General features: G+C 44.8%; 1 protein-coding gene and 1 non-coding gene across 7 annotated transcripts in view; both read left to right on the forward strand.

Moving 5' to 3' along the window:
* Mapkap1 (MAPK associated protein 1) overlaps window positions 1-15179 on the forward strand; it is a 226092-nt gene that overhangs the window by 183498 nt on the left and 27415 nt on the right. The window lies entirely within an intron of this gene.
* LOC127222876 (U6atac minor spliceosomal RNA) lies at window positions 6104-6229 on the forward strand. Its single transcript, XR_007834569.1, has one exon. It is a non-coding gene; the product is annotated as a U6atac minor spliceosomal RNA (small nuclear RNA).

Raw genomic sequence — 15179 nt, forward strand, 5'->3', positions numbered from 1 at the left:
GGGAGTAAAAACAGGTACGCAGCAGCATCCCAGGAGCTCTGAGGATATCCCCAGGAACAGAGGAGTCACAAAATTTCCCATAGGCCCATCAGTTTGAGGACAGTCTCAAGTAAGTTCTCCTTTTAACCTTCTGGCTCATAAAGAAGGTAGACAGAACCCTCTGGTGGGAAAGGATACATTTAAAATTTCATTTCTTTGTTCAGGAAGCTTCTCAGTGACCTACCTCAGAGGTTACTTTTGGGTCTCACTAGAAAATCCACTACTCACTTTCAACAAGTGTCTGGGCTTGATTCGTTCTGGTTAAGCACTAAATTTCTGCTTTTGCTTATTTCTAACAGGGATAAATAATTCACCATAATAGTCAACATGGTATTAATACATCATCATGGCTGCCTTGTCTAGATATCCACTGTATCTGAGTCACTGCTGATTGCTTCCCTTGCACTCTGTGCTACGTAGAATGTGGCAGTTTTTGCCTCCCCACTTGACAGAGGTAGTAATGAGGGACAGAGATAGCCTCATGCCCAACTTACACAGACTGGTGTAGTATCCTGTGGAACCCGGGTCTGACCAGGCCACACTCTGTCCCCTAATGAAGATGTTCACACATGGGCGGAGAAGAAACTAGGAGGACACCAAGCTCACACAGTGAGGGAGTTGCATTGCTGCCCTGCCATATCTCATCCCCCTAGGGCCCTGTTTGCCTATTGTATAAGGAGATAAAGATTGAATCTAATTCTAACATTGCTAACTTTATATTTTCATAATAAAATCTCTGATATTGGAATTAATCTAAATCTAGCTAATATGTCATGACCCTCCAAATGTTCCTCTAGTATTCCTGCCCAACTGTGTGTATGCAGATGTGTACACCTATAGAGGTCAGAGGTCAACCTCAGGTGTATCTTTCCAGAGAGGGCCTCTGACTAACCCTTAGCTCAACCAGCAAGGCCCAGGGTCCTCCTGTCCCTGATACCCCAGTACTGGCTTTTTACTTGAGTTCTAGGAATCCAAACTCAAGGCTGTTATCACAAGTACTTTACAGACTGAGTCATCTCCCCAGGTCCCTTCCTAGTTTTATGAACAGGAGCTCGCCATATACCGAATGTTCAGCTTTGTAGTTAAGAGATGGGCAGCTAACCCTCAATTGGATTAAAACTGTGGCTCCCTCAGTAACTGCCATGTAACCTTAAGCAAGGCTCTCTGTCTCTCTGAGCCTCAGTTCTGCCCTGTTCCAGGATCTCAGACAGACCATGTCTCAAAAAACAAAATTAAGAACATAAAATTGTTGAGTTCTGTATGCCCTAAGGGTGTTGGTTTCTGATGTTCCTCATAGAGAGAAAATGCAAAGACTGCCCAGGAAGAAGGCAGCTGTCTAGAACTGTCATGAACTCAGGTAGAGCATTTGCCCAGCATGCTCAAGTTCAGGCTCTCCCTATCTTCCTAAAAATGGGGGTTGACTTCTGCCTGTAGTTTGAATGAAAGTAGCCCCATAGGCCCATAGAGAGTGGCATTATTAAGAGATGTGAACTTGCTGGAGGAAGTGTCGCTGGATTGGCTTTGAGGTTTCAGATGCTCAAGTCGGGTCGAGCTGTCTCTCCAGCACCATGTATGCTGATGTGCTACCATGCTTCCCACCATGATGATAACAAACTAAACTTCTGAACCATAAGACAGCCCCAGTTAAATGTTTCCTTATAATAGTTGCTGTGCTCATCACTAAGACAGACTCCTCCCAAATGCTCCAGACAGGCCTGTTGGTTTCTGGAAAAGCTATATTTTTCTAGAGCTCAGTTCTTGGCCGATGTGGGTTTACATCCTGAATGAATGATTTAAGATCTGATGATAGTAAAAGGTTTCTGAGTATGCAACTAAAACATGATTCAAAAACCAGTATGTAATGAATCTGAGGGTTTCCATGTTGGATCACCTAATGTCATGGTTATGAATACCCATCGTCTGTCCTCTGCACCACTTCATAACAACAGTGTGACAGGAACACCTCAGCTCAGATCTGAGCAGAGTATTACATGTTATGAATTACTGAGCTTGTACTATACATAAATTTTTTTTGGACTAGAAAATGGCTCAATGGTTAAGATCGCTTACACTTTTCTAGAGGACCTGGGTTCGGTTCCCAGCACCCATATGGTAGCTCACAGCCATCTGTAAATTCAATTCCAAGGGATCTGACATCATCTTTTGACCTCCACACATGCTGATCATCAGAATGCCCTGAGATTATTTTGAGGCAGCAGGCCGTGAAAGGTCAGTCTGCCTCCCATGTCTATATCATGATAAAGTTCTCAGCAATGCATGCTGGGGTCACACACTTGTCAATCAGCACTGGGCACTGTAGGAAGAGTTGGAGACTATAAGAAGTCACCTCCAATGCCTTTGGAAGAATAGACAGACATGTTCAGTGGGTCTGGGTAGCACTGAACTTCTAGGTGCCCAGGATAGGCATCTTGGTACCATCATTGAATTCGATGTGCTGGCTGTAGTAGCCACAACTGACAAACCCATCCTCAACTGTCCCTCTACCTTATATTTTTGAGACAGGATCTCTTGCTGAACTTGGAGCTTGCTAACTTGGCTGTGCTCTCCAACAGTCCAGGAATCCTTTTGTTTCAACCTCCCTAACACTAGGAATACAACCATGCATTGCCACACCTGGACTTTTCACGTGGGTTCTAGAGAGTCAAACTCATGCTTGCACAGAAGCCACTTAACCAGATGAGCTTAGCTTCCTCCTCAGCCTTTGTGTCTGCTTTTTCTAATGGCTTCTTTCTAGGAAATCCTAGAAAGCTTAACTGCCATCAAAACAGGGGTCAAAACAGGATGCCCCACAGGCCCACCTGCAGTGTGAGAAACAGTGCCTCAAATGACCACAGAGCCCAGGCCTGTCTCCCATTCTTCTCCAAAGGCAAAAGGGCAAACTGTGTCCACCTGATTCTCACCTGCAGATTGATCTCAAGAAAGAAAGGCCGCAGAGTCAGTGGTGGCAGGAGCAGGGCTCTGTAGTCAGCACTGGGGCAGAGTTGTTCCATCCCTTTGTACTGCTGTGATACCTTCCCTCTCCACCATAGTTGTTACCATTTATAAAATGGGTGTTGTAAAGCTTTCCTTCTAGGGTCAGATGGGAGTATCTGGCCCACAAAAGCTGATTCTAAACAGTAGCTTAGCCTAGCTGTGGTGGCTGCTGTTGCCTGTGATGCCTTTTGCCATCTCTCCTGGTCCTGGCCTTGCAGGTGTTGAACTGAGTTGATCAGACTTGGAGATGGCTCTCTGAGCCTCACTTGTAGCCACAGTGGAGACCTGTGGGATAGAAAAGGATAAAGCAGGTGTTGCCAGTGTCCCTCCCGGAATGGTAGTTCTCTGAAGTGAGGCTGGGGAGATCCCAGCTCTAGGATACTTGCAATGGCTCACAGGGTGCCCTCTGGTGGGCAGTCTAGGCTCTGGGGAATGTCTTTAAAAAAAAAAAAAGGTCCATCAGAGTCAGAATGTTTGTTTCTCTTAGATACTAAGCTCAAACTTCAGCATCAAAAGTGGAAACGTCTCTGGTTACTCCTAAGGAATTTTATGACAGTAGGATAAACTGCCATGCGTATTGTGTCTTGTGATGAGTAAGTTTGTTCCCAAGTAGGTCAGGTATCCACTATCACACTCTCCCTCCTTACAAAGTACATGACAACCCTCTCAACTCTCTCAGCACACTTGCATACAGAAATTCAGGAATTTCTTTCCTAGAGTTCAGGGCATCAGGCAGCACTCTCTTTATAAGTATTCACATGAACAGCTACATTCTGAGATGAGTAAATAATTTATTTTATTTCACCCGACTAGCCAGGTACTTCAGATCACTCCTGACACTGATGGAGAGTCTTCCCACCCACCCACCCACCCACCCATCCTGTGTCAGTCAGATTAGAGATTTCCTATGGCCCTGTGCTGGGTGCCTGTAATGCAGCATTTGCCCAGCATCCTTGCTTACCCCACAGAGAGCCATCATCCACTTGGAATCCATGGTACAAAGGCCCTCACAGCAGAAGGTGGAAACCTGGGGCTCTGCCCTGAGGCTGCAGCTGCCTGTGTTCTGATGGTACAGAAGGAGCCCACTCTCTAGTTACCATCTGCCATTTGCTTCTAAGGGATGAAAGACACTCAGGCTTTGCTCTGTAAGATTAAAATGTAAGTCAATTTTCTACCAATTTATGACTGTGAGACACTAGTGGATTCTGTTAATAAAACCTATGACAAAGACCTAATTTAAGAGAGAATGGGGGATGGCTCTATTTGTATAGTGTGTGGACACAAAACATGAGGGCCTAAGTTCAATATCCAGCACCCGTGTAAAAGCCAGGTCACAGTGGTGTATGTATATAATCACAATGCTAGGGAGGCAGAAATAGGAGGATGCCTGGCACTTTTTATGTCAGTCTAGCTGCACTGGTGTGCTCCAGGTTCAGTATGACCCTGTCTCAAAAACGAAGGGGGAAAGAGATTGAGGAAGGCATCTTGCATTGACTTCCAGCTACCACGTGAACATACACATGCACATCTGTACCCAAATGTGTGTGTGTGTGTCACACACACACGTCAAAACAGTAAGCTGGGAATGCAGCTCAGGGAGGAACACTTGTCTGTGCATGAGCCCCTCAGTTCTAGCCTTAGCACTGTAATAATGTTGACCAATTGTAGTGAACTATCAATAAGTTAGAGGCACCAATCATTTAGCTTATGTTTAGTATGTACCTGGCACTTTTGATAGCCAGACCCTGTGTGTGTTAATAGCTGGACTCAGAACTGACATACTCAGACTTTACCTGTGGAAACTGGGTGTAGGGAACTTATCCTGAATGCAAACCCTCCCTATGCTAGTAGTCAAGTTCAGTAACAGTTCACAGCATACAGACAGCTCCAGCTACCTCATTTAATCTACTTGGTATATCAGCATTGTAGCCCCATTTCCCAACTGAGAAAACTGAGGCTGGAAGGATGTGACGAGATAATACAGCATGTGGAAAGCATGTAGCTTCTAACTTGCTTTCCTTCCCATTCAGTCATCAGGATATACAGTGGGGTTTCTGGGGATTTGGAGAGAAGCCCAGTGCCAAACACCGAAGTCTAGCTGTAGCATCACAGATGCATCAACCATTCCAACCTGTGAACACTCTTCCCTCTGCTCCTCCCTGGCTCTGGGGTGGGTGGTTAATCCTCCACTTCCTATTAGACAGTGTCAGCTACTGCACCTCTTCCTCTGTCCAGACCTGATCCTAGCTGTGACTGGTTTTGTAAGGTGTTCTAAGAATGTTTCATTGCCTGCTTCCCCTCCCAGCAAGTCTGAAAGTTCAGAAGCCCTTAAGTATGGACCTTGCCTGCACGTATACCAAATGGAGACTGTTTCCATTAACTTAACCTCCTGTGGGTGGGGTTCTGTATACCAGATCTGGTAGGGGCAAGTAGACTTGTAGATACTGAAATTAAAAGGGTCAGATGCTAGGTAGGCATGGTAGTGCATGCCTTAATCCCAGCACTTAGAAGGCAAAGGCAGGTGGATCTCTGTGAGTTTGAAGCCAGCCTGGTCTACAAAGTGAGTTTCAGGACAGCCAGGTCTACAAAGAGAAACTCTGTCGCAAAAGGGCTGAGTGCCAGTGGTGATCTAGGAAGCTTATAGTATGCTATCAGTAAGTATGTTTTGTGGTACCAGGAGAAAGGCACCAGAAATTAAGATGAGAAACAAGGCAGGGAACCAAGATACTGCCATGATAGTACAGCTCATTATGCAGCATGGAATTAATAACCCTGACCTTGTAACTCTGTCCTTGGCCTCACACTATACCTACTAGCTCAGGGGGTGTGGCAGACTCTTGCTGAGTAGCCCAGGCTGTCCTCAAAGTCTCATATTTACTGTATTTAGAAAATACAGAATTCAGTTTGATTTTCTCAACAGTCTCAGACCAGGACATCATGTGATAGCTATGTCACTTGTGCTAACTTGCCTCCTTTGTCATCTGTCATTGTAGACCCTTCCCACATCACCAAAAAGATCTGTTAATCAACTCAACTGTCATTTCATCTTCTAATTAGAAGCTACAAGCAAATGTTGTATGAAAGGAGAGGAGGTTACCATTTCCCTAAACAAGGATGGAAGAGGCCCTTGGGCCTAACAACATGCATGTGGTTAAGGTATTGCCACCTACTTCATGGCATCTAACCACTGTTTATCAATTAAGAAATTAAGTTACAAAAGAGAGAAAGAAACCACAAGCAAGAACTCAAAGGAAACTTTACTCCAATGTTTTTAAGTATGCAGTAGGCACATTTAAGATACATGTTAACAATGCAAGACCAGCCAGTGAGAGAGGATGGCTTCAGCCAGAGCTTTGTTCCTCCTCAGCCCATGTGGTGGTGGTAATTCTGGAGATATTTCTTTCTTACAGTTTTTAGCCTGGTCCCTGTGGACTGAAGAATTCACGTGCTCAAGAGGTAACTGACCCTGCACGTTCCTGACCCTTTGCTGATGGTAAAGGGATACTATTCACTATTTGAGGTCACTAGAGTGACCACAGGGGGACATATACCTTACCTGACTCACATCCTTGGGGTCACTTAATTCAACAGTGACAGTTGTGCTGCTCGGTGATTAACCTCTTGATTGTGACAGACAAGATCCAGTGTTGAGTTTAAAACTGATGATAACAGGACAGAACTATGATGATGGCCTCTGGGAAATAGTGTACACTAGAGCTTATTAAGACAGTGCCTTGTTGAGGGAGGATTCTGGTGACAGCAGATGTTAGGATTTGCTAGCTGCTTATCTTCTCCCTTTGGAGAATTTCTGTTTAGGAACCGGGGTTACTCACAGCAGTGTCAGGTTGCTTGGGTGTCTGAGAAGGAATTGAGTGGGGGTAGGGGGGTGGGGGGGAGATTGACCAGAATCATCTCAGTAGAAGGAGCTGGATTCCTGAGTAGTATTCCTGAGAATTTACTCTGAGACTGCCCTTGATAGCTCCCTGTCCTTACCATTCAAATTCTAGTAGGGAAGGGGCCTGTCCCTAGGAGGATCAGATCCCCTCCATCCCCCAGCAGTGTGCAAAACAGTCCTGAAAATTGTCAGTCCTACCTTCCCAGCTGACTTCGAAGGCTCCCCTGAGCCCTGAAGAGCATACACAACCTCAGGTACCCTGCAATGACCCCTCTCTGGTGCTCAGCCCTGTGCTAAATGTTGTTGTGCTGGCTGGAGCCACCTGTTAGTTTTTATGCTCAGGACAACAGTCTATTTGGCCACTCAGCCTGTCGCCAGATGTGTTACTGACCACACACTGGAGCTATCAGCTCTTGGCTCCAAATGATCTTCTCCTGTTTTGAGTGCCTAGCATATTGTTGCTTTTTATACTGTGTTGTATTCCACCAGTGTGTGGCAGGATGCTGGTCCAGAGAGATGAATTATGATTACAGCTCTGTCATTAATGGGTGACATCAGACAAGTCATGTCCCTAGCCCTGAGCCTTGGCGTCCTCCTGTGGAGAATAAAATCCCCAAACTGGCAGACTGGGTGATCTCTGAGGTCTCATTAAGCCCAAACAGCCTACATGTCTGATCCTGTGTGTAAATTCAGGCAAGTCTCAAAGACTTCTCTGACTGTTCCATGATGCTATATATTCAGCAAAATCCACTCTGGTCAAGAGTTGTTCATTGGCACTCCCCGAGGGCTTTTCTGGGCTTGGGCTCCCTGGCTATGTGTAACCTAAAGACAAGAGGATTGTGGAACTGTATCACAACTGCTCCAGGATTTGACAACAGTGGGTTTTGAAGTCTCAGATTCAAAGTTGTAGAAAATTGATGCATAAATCCTACTCCTGTACAAGCCAATAACCAGCAACTCGAAATAACCACTGAGTATGGAGTGGCAAATGCTACAGTGTTGCCAAGGTGATGTCTGCTCTCCCCAGAGGTGGTATTTAGGTGTGCCTATTTTGGTGTGTGTCCTCAGAGACAATGGCAAACAGCTTCCTGGGATGATCTTAATCCCAGTTTTACAGTTTACTAACTTTTGACCTTTCTGGAGTTCATCTTTTTTTTTTTTTTATATTGATATGTGTGTGTGTGTGTGTGTATAAATGTTTGTATATATACGTATTTTGATATGTATATATATATATATATTACATACACACATAATGGTTTTCTTAATTCTTTAAGAATTATGCACCATGTATTTTGATCATATTCATTCCCCCCTCTAAATCCTTCCACATCCTCCCTCACCCCTCTTCCCACCCAGCTTCATGTTTGCTCTCTTGAGTTTTCTGTCTCTGGCTCTCTGTCTCTCTCTCAAACCCATTGAGTCCAGTTTGTGTTGGCCAACTCCTCCTGGGCATGGAGCCTTCCCTAGAGTATTATTGATATAGCAGGTGCCACCCAGTTAAAGAAAACTGGTTCTCCCTCTGAGTCTTGGTTTATCTTTAAGAGTTGTAATAGTGACTTAAATTTCCTCCTGCAATGCAAGATGAGCATCTGATGTGCCATATTGTTCCATCCCCCTTAACACCCAGGGGTTGACATTTCTGTTACCCCTTTTTACAGGAGGAGAACACCAATGGGAATGTACCCCCCCCCCAAATCTTGCTCTAAATGAATAACCTGGATATTGTGTAGGTGGTCATTCCCTAGCTTGAGTGCCCTAACCCTCCATCCAGGTCAAAGAAATCTCTTCCAACTCAGAATGGAAGTTTTAGAAGTTACAGGAAGGTTTGTGCCATGAAACTTGGTGATGGAGGTTATTGAAAGGATCCATGGTGACAGACATACTGGAACACGTAGCTGGACAGGTATGCTTCATTTTTGTGCTTTGAAGACTAACACAAAGCAGGTTGAAGGTATCCAGCCCTAGGGCCAAGCACATACTTGTTCATATCCTTCCTTGGCTCCCTGACTGCCTAGTCCTGGCCCCATCACAGCCCATGCCTCACTCCCTACACTATTAGTCATTAAACACAACAGGAGCCTATAGCCTTGGTGCCTTGGGTTGCTTAGTTAGAGTCATTTGGGAAGAAGAACCTCAATTGAGAAAATATCTCTATCAGATTGGTCTGTAGGCAAGTCTATGGGGCATTTTCTTGATTACAATCGGTGTGGGAGGGTCCAGACCACCATGGTAGATGCCATCCCTCAGCAGCTGGTCCAGCATTCTATAAGAAAGCAAACTGGGCAAGCCAGGAGGAGCAGGCTAGTAAGCAGCACCCCTCCTGGGTCTCTGCTTCAGTTCCTGCCTCCAGGTTCCTCCCCTGTTTGAGTTCCTGATTTGGCTTCCTACAACGATGGACTGCAAGCCAAGTAAACCCTTTCCTCCCTAAATTGCTTTTAGTTAGTCATGGTCTTTATCAGAACAATAAAAAGTAACTAATGCAGTTCTCACAAGCCCCAAAGATATGAGTTAGCATCTTGTACATCCTTTCCCAGTTTGTCCAGAGTCAAAGCTTGAGGAAGTCATGCTGAAGTTTGAACTTAGGACTTTCTTCATCCAGAGATCCTGGCTCTGACCACTTAGCACTGCTGCCTTTAAGTATAGACAGGCTTTTGCTACCTTCAGAGATACAGGTGCTTGATGAACTGACATATACAGAAGGACCTAGGGCAGGGGCTACCCAAAGGGGGCCCTCTGCTGCCTCATCCTCTGGATGATAATATACAATGCTAATTTCCTTTTATGGAAATATTTTAGTTAGTTGGAACAGACCAGGGTCCCCTCGTGATAACTCTAAACCTTGGACAAATTGTTTCCCTGGAGAATTGTAGCTGCATTAGAGTTGTGCTTTGTTTATTTTGAGCTGTCTTGTTAAGGAAGGATTTATATGCTGGTGTTGATGTAGGACAGCAATCAGGCAATGTTTTCTGCCTTTGACAGTTGGCGTGATAGTTTGCTTCCAGTGAAGTTTGACTCACTGTATCTGGAAGCTGTCAGTGTGGGAGCATGAAAAGGTCATGATGGATGGCAACGGATAAGTGGGTAGGGGAAGAGAGCTGGTAAAGAAGACAAATGGCCTCCCATATTTCTGAGGGAAGGGATGACCCCAGTCACTCCAGGCCAACCCTGTGCTGGTCCTCTTCACCTGCTTACTGTGGCTGAGACTGGGAAAGATCTGGCACCTTTATGACTGTGGTGGTAGGCTGCACATGGCAGTCCAGAGGGTACTTGAGAGCTTCTGGGCGCAAGTGCCCTCCACTTAGGGCCACCTCACAGTTGCCAGTGCAGAGATCAGTATAGCCATCCTTTTCTACACTAAAAGTGGGAAGAAAAACTCCAAAATGGAAATGGTTGGTGAAAAGAAACTAAGCTTTTAAAACAATGATTATTTTGTTACAACAGGGAGGGACATAGCTCAGCAATAAAAGTGCTTTCCCAGCTGGCATGCCTGACACCTGAGTTCAGTCCCCAGCACCACAAAGTAGGCAGGCAGGCAGGCAGACAGATGGATGGAAGGACGGATGGACAAAAATGCTACTAGGGACTAGAGGGATGGCTCAGAATTAAAAGTACTGGCTGCTTTTCCAGAGGACCCACATTTGATTCCCAGCATCCACACATCTGCCAACAACTGCCTGTAACTGCAGTTCCAGGGGATCCAGGTCCCACTTCTGACCTCTGCAGGCACCAGCAAAATATCCATACACATAAAATAAAATTAAAAATTACATGCTTCCTTAGCACCAGTAAAGGACAGAATCTCCTGCTAACCAGAATTAACTCTGCATTTAGAATAGAGCCTTTTGAGATCTTTCCTGGAAACCCCTATCCCACCCCATTCTGGGGATGGAATCCAGGCCCTTCTACATGTCAGGCAAGTGGTCTACTACTGAGAGTCTTTGCTAACTCCTATATAAGTATCTTTTATTCCCTATTTCATTTGGTATTGTGACATGAGAATTGTTTAAGTCAAACTTTTCTTCTGGCCTGACTTTCCTGGGTTGTGCTATATTTCATCATGGGTGTGTTATTCTGCAATGTAACCATTTAGTTTGAAGAAATGTATATTTAATGAAAGTCCACTTCCCTTCTTTCTTCATATGTTTATAATTTGAGTTGCTCGAAATTGTGTTTAAAATGACAAGTTAAGGAATCCCCTGCGTGTCAGAGAGATGTCACATGAAAACTTTGCCCATGATAAGCATGCACAAGCTGGGTGGTGGTGGCGCACACCTTTAATCCCAGCACTCAGGAGTCAGAGGCAGGTGGATCTCTGTGAATTCGAGGCTATCCTGGTCTACAGAGTGAGTTCCAGGACAGCTAGGGCTACACAAAGAAACCCTGAATAGAAAAGCCAAAAAGGGGGGGGGGGGGGGGGGGGGGGGGGGGGGGGGGGGGGGAGAAAGAGGGAGAGAGAGAGAGGGAGGGAGAGAGAGGGAGGGAGAAAAAAGAAGAAGAAGAAAAAAAAAAAAAAAAGGAGACAGTGCGAATGTTGGATGTTATGCTGGCTTGCCAAATATGGGCATGGGCATTTGTTTAACCCTGAACATTTTTCTTTTACCCTGGTTAAAGTAGCAGGGAGAGTTGCAAGGCTGCTTGGGCAGAGTTTCCTCTGTGTCTTCTTGATTCAAGTCTGAGCAGCCATGAGAGCCATCTGGGAACCAGACAGTTCTGGATTTGAAGGATGGCTTTCTTACTTCTAAGTTCTGTGACTTCATCAAAGATCCCCTTCTCTCATAAGACATGTTATATAGAAGCTGACACAGTTCCTGCTGAGACCTCCTGGCTTCAGGCTCCAGGCCACTTGTGAGCTGTGTGTGTGAGATCTTGGACGGGGTCCTTAGCCTTCCTGTGTTTCAGTTTCCTTATCTGTAAAATAGAATGAGAGCAGAGAGGCCACCCCATGAGGCTGCTGGAGTACACATAGGCTCTCTCTAGCCTTGAAGGCACCTAGTGGACACTTTAGTGCTCAGTGAGTTAGTCAGCTCTGGATACCTAATAAATGATGTGTGTGGCAATACCATGCCCGCTGGGCCTGAGGACACTTCCCCACATGATTCCTGGAGCTGGAGCTGCTGGAAGGCAGTGAGCCTGCCAGGGTCAGACCTTTGCCAAAGGCCTTAAGGATAGTGAACCACAGAGAACACAGCTGCAGCAGTAGCCTTGTTTGTGCTTTGCACAGAAAGCAGAGCTGTTCTGGCCCTGCCTCCTTTGCACATTTCAAAGGCTGCAGTGGCAAGTGGGTCCAGTTGCTCTGATCAGAGTCCCAGCAGCCTAGGTCCTGTAGCCCCAGCATCTTTGTACATAGCCAGGAATAAGCCTCCAAGCCAGTCTCCCTCCAGCAAGCTTCCAACCTGTAGCCAGAAAGGGAAGGGGGAAAAAAAAAAAAAAAAAAAAAAAAAAAGATTAGGCCTCCATTTGCCTCCAGGCTTAGATGTGCTCAACTTGGTAGGGCCCTCAACAGACTGCCTCAGGCCCTCCCTCCCAGCCTGCTTGCACTTGTCCAGTAAGAACAGCCAGATCTGCAGGGCCTCGCTCAGCTTTAAGAAGCATAGAGATTCACACTTCTCCATTGTGAGGTTATTTAATGTACAAAGGGTTTTCCCATCAGGAAAGATTCCCCTACAGGTTCCTTTAAGTAGTGAGAGTTTTACAGATCATTAACTACCTGACTGAAAGCCTGCAGGGCACAAAAACTTAAAACTAAAGTGTCTGAGCCCCTGCCAATTACAGATCAATCCAAAATGAAGACAGAGTATCACTGGAACCAAGTCAGTGGGAAAATGTGATTCGATTCAGGAAAAAAAAAAAAAATCTCTTGTGCATGCTGCTTTTATAGAGCACACCAATTGTTTAAATGATATTCCACCTCTCTGCCCATCTTGAGCCTTTAGCATTCATCTCCACATCTCCATCCCCTTTCTTCAGTCTTGAGGTTCAGTGGCAGTAACCCCAGGAAAGAGTGGCATTGGGAAAGAGTTCTGTGGCCAAGTAGAGCGTAGGCAACTGATGCACAGATACAGCAGGTAATGGATGAACTATGCGCTAACAATTTGCAGATAAAAATAATGGAAGTTAAAAGTGTTCTTTACATGATAAAAGAAAGATGAAAGAGGAAAAGCAGTCTGTTACATCTGAGATGGTTACAGGAGCCCTGCTTTGTGAAGTAGGCTCTGTTGGAAAGATTGATGCAATGGGGAGTGACCTTGGCTTGGAGCAGGAGCTGGTGATGTATGTATGAGCATCCCTCTGCTAAATGGACCCAGATTTGTAGCACTAATATACATGGGAGCCCAGAACCAAACTCAGTATGGCAATAAATCAACAGCCACTTTGGGTGTCATTTCTGGTTTATATTCCACTATTGTTCTATCACTTTAATTCATGTCACCATCATCTTTTCATCTGGAACAGTTTTATATAATTTTCCAGTGGAGTTACCTGACAAATCCTATCAAATTAACAAGGTACATTAACAGTATTGACTGACTGTGGCTTCAGGAGTTGCACAGCCTTAGAACAAAATTTTAACCATCTCTGTCTGGTGATGATTTTTTTTTTTTTTTTTTTTTTTTTTTTTTTTCTGTAAGAGGACTGTTGGGCAAGGTTTATTTCCACATCAGAGATATGCACATTTATTTTGCTCTGGTCGTTTTGGCTGTTATAAATGTCAAAATAAGAGGCAGATAAGAAGGGGAAGTCCTATTCACATGAACACACACTCCATTGCCACTGAGTGTGCTCCATGAACGCTCACCCTGTTGCCACTGCCATGGCTTAAGTACTTGTCTTCTTTCAGGGAACTATAGAGATATCCATCTCCTTACCAATTAATGACGAAATTGGAGGCAGGAGTGTAGTGGGATAGTCATAATCTATTTCAAGTGAAATGTAATCAGATTGGTTTCCTGATGGCTTCTCAGCCTTCTGAAACCCTCTGTACCTGAGACCCCAGAGTCAGCTGGATTCAGGACATTATTGAAATCTGTTGCTCCTGAAATATGTCCAATGCAACCCCAGCATCTGGTTAATAAAGTAAAACAAATAAAAAAAAAAAAAAAGCAATTGCTGGGCTCTATCAAAGATGGTAGAGTTAGCAGCCATTCCTGCGCAGGCACCCCTTGTGTTCACCATCTGCACATGGCCCTCTTCCTTTAGCTGGTTTTGGAATGAATCTGCTCACAGAATATTACCGTGGATTGAGGGGGACAAAAATGAATGCAGTCGTAGAGATTGTGTTTGTTTTTATTTTCCTTTTACATTTCAATTTGCTGCCAGGCTGTGGTGTTATGTGTTCATGTTTTGGTTGGGGTGGGGTATTAGTTGAGCTGGGTTTGAGTGGGGTTGTGTCCTCTTTTCTCCCAGGCCCTGCTTGTCTTTCCATTACAGTATATACAACTGATTATTTCAGGGGGGGGTTGTCTTGACTTCCTTTTTAGCTTTTTCCATTTTGACCCTGACCTTAAACTAAGACCTAAAAATTAATGATTTTTAAGTCTCCCTGTGGGGCTCACTCCAGAACACGTGGTAAAGGTTTACATCTCACTCCATGAACAATTTTCTCTTTTCAGCAAAAGACAGTTTCTAGACTAGACTTGGTGTCTCAGAAATACCTAGAGGGCAACTTCAGCGTGTCCATCCTCACCTCACAGAAGGATGGACCCCCTGCAACTCATTTGTTCCTGGCCATTGTCCGGCATATGCTCTTCTCAGCAGAGAGGAGAACTAGGTCTTCCCCCACCTGAAAGCCAGGCTTCAACATTTGAACTTGGAAGGTTTTGTGTAAAGATACTTTGCTTTTCCTGTGACTTCCCTTAAATATTATTCAGGAAATTATTGGGTGTCACAGATGAAAGTTCTGTCTCCTCCCTTCTATTTTTAATGTAGAACTTTTCCAGACCAGAAACTATATTGCTAACATAATCTGTTATTTAGGGCCTTTGTTTAATAAAGATCAGAACTATCTTTAAATGGTCCTCTATTGTAGTTTATGTTATTACAGTGTAGACATAATGTTGTTTGCAGCCTGTGGGGAAACCGTGTTGTGTCCCTATCTTATCAGAGAAAGCATACTCCCTAATATCTTTCCTTATAACTGTAGCTTGTTACCCCATACTACCCCACTTGCTTGCTCAGGCAGCCAGACTCTGAGAGTCTCGGATGCTATTTAGGAGCCTTGCCTGTTGGAAGACTCCCCACAGACCTCAAG

Source organism: Phodopus roborovskii, unplaced genomic scaffold (assembly GCF_943737965.1).
Source record: "Phodopus roborovskii unplaced genomic scaffold, PHOROB, whole genome shotgun sequence".
Classification (NCBI taxonomy): Eukaryota; Metazoa; Chordata; class Mammalia; order Rodentia; family Cricetidae; genus Phodopus; species Phodopus roborovskii.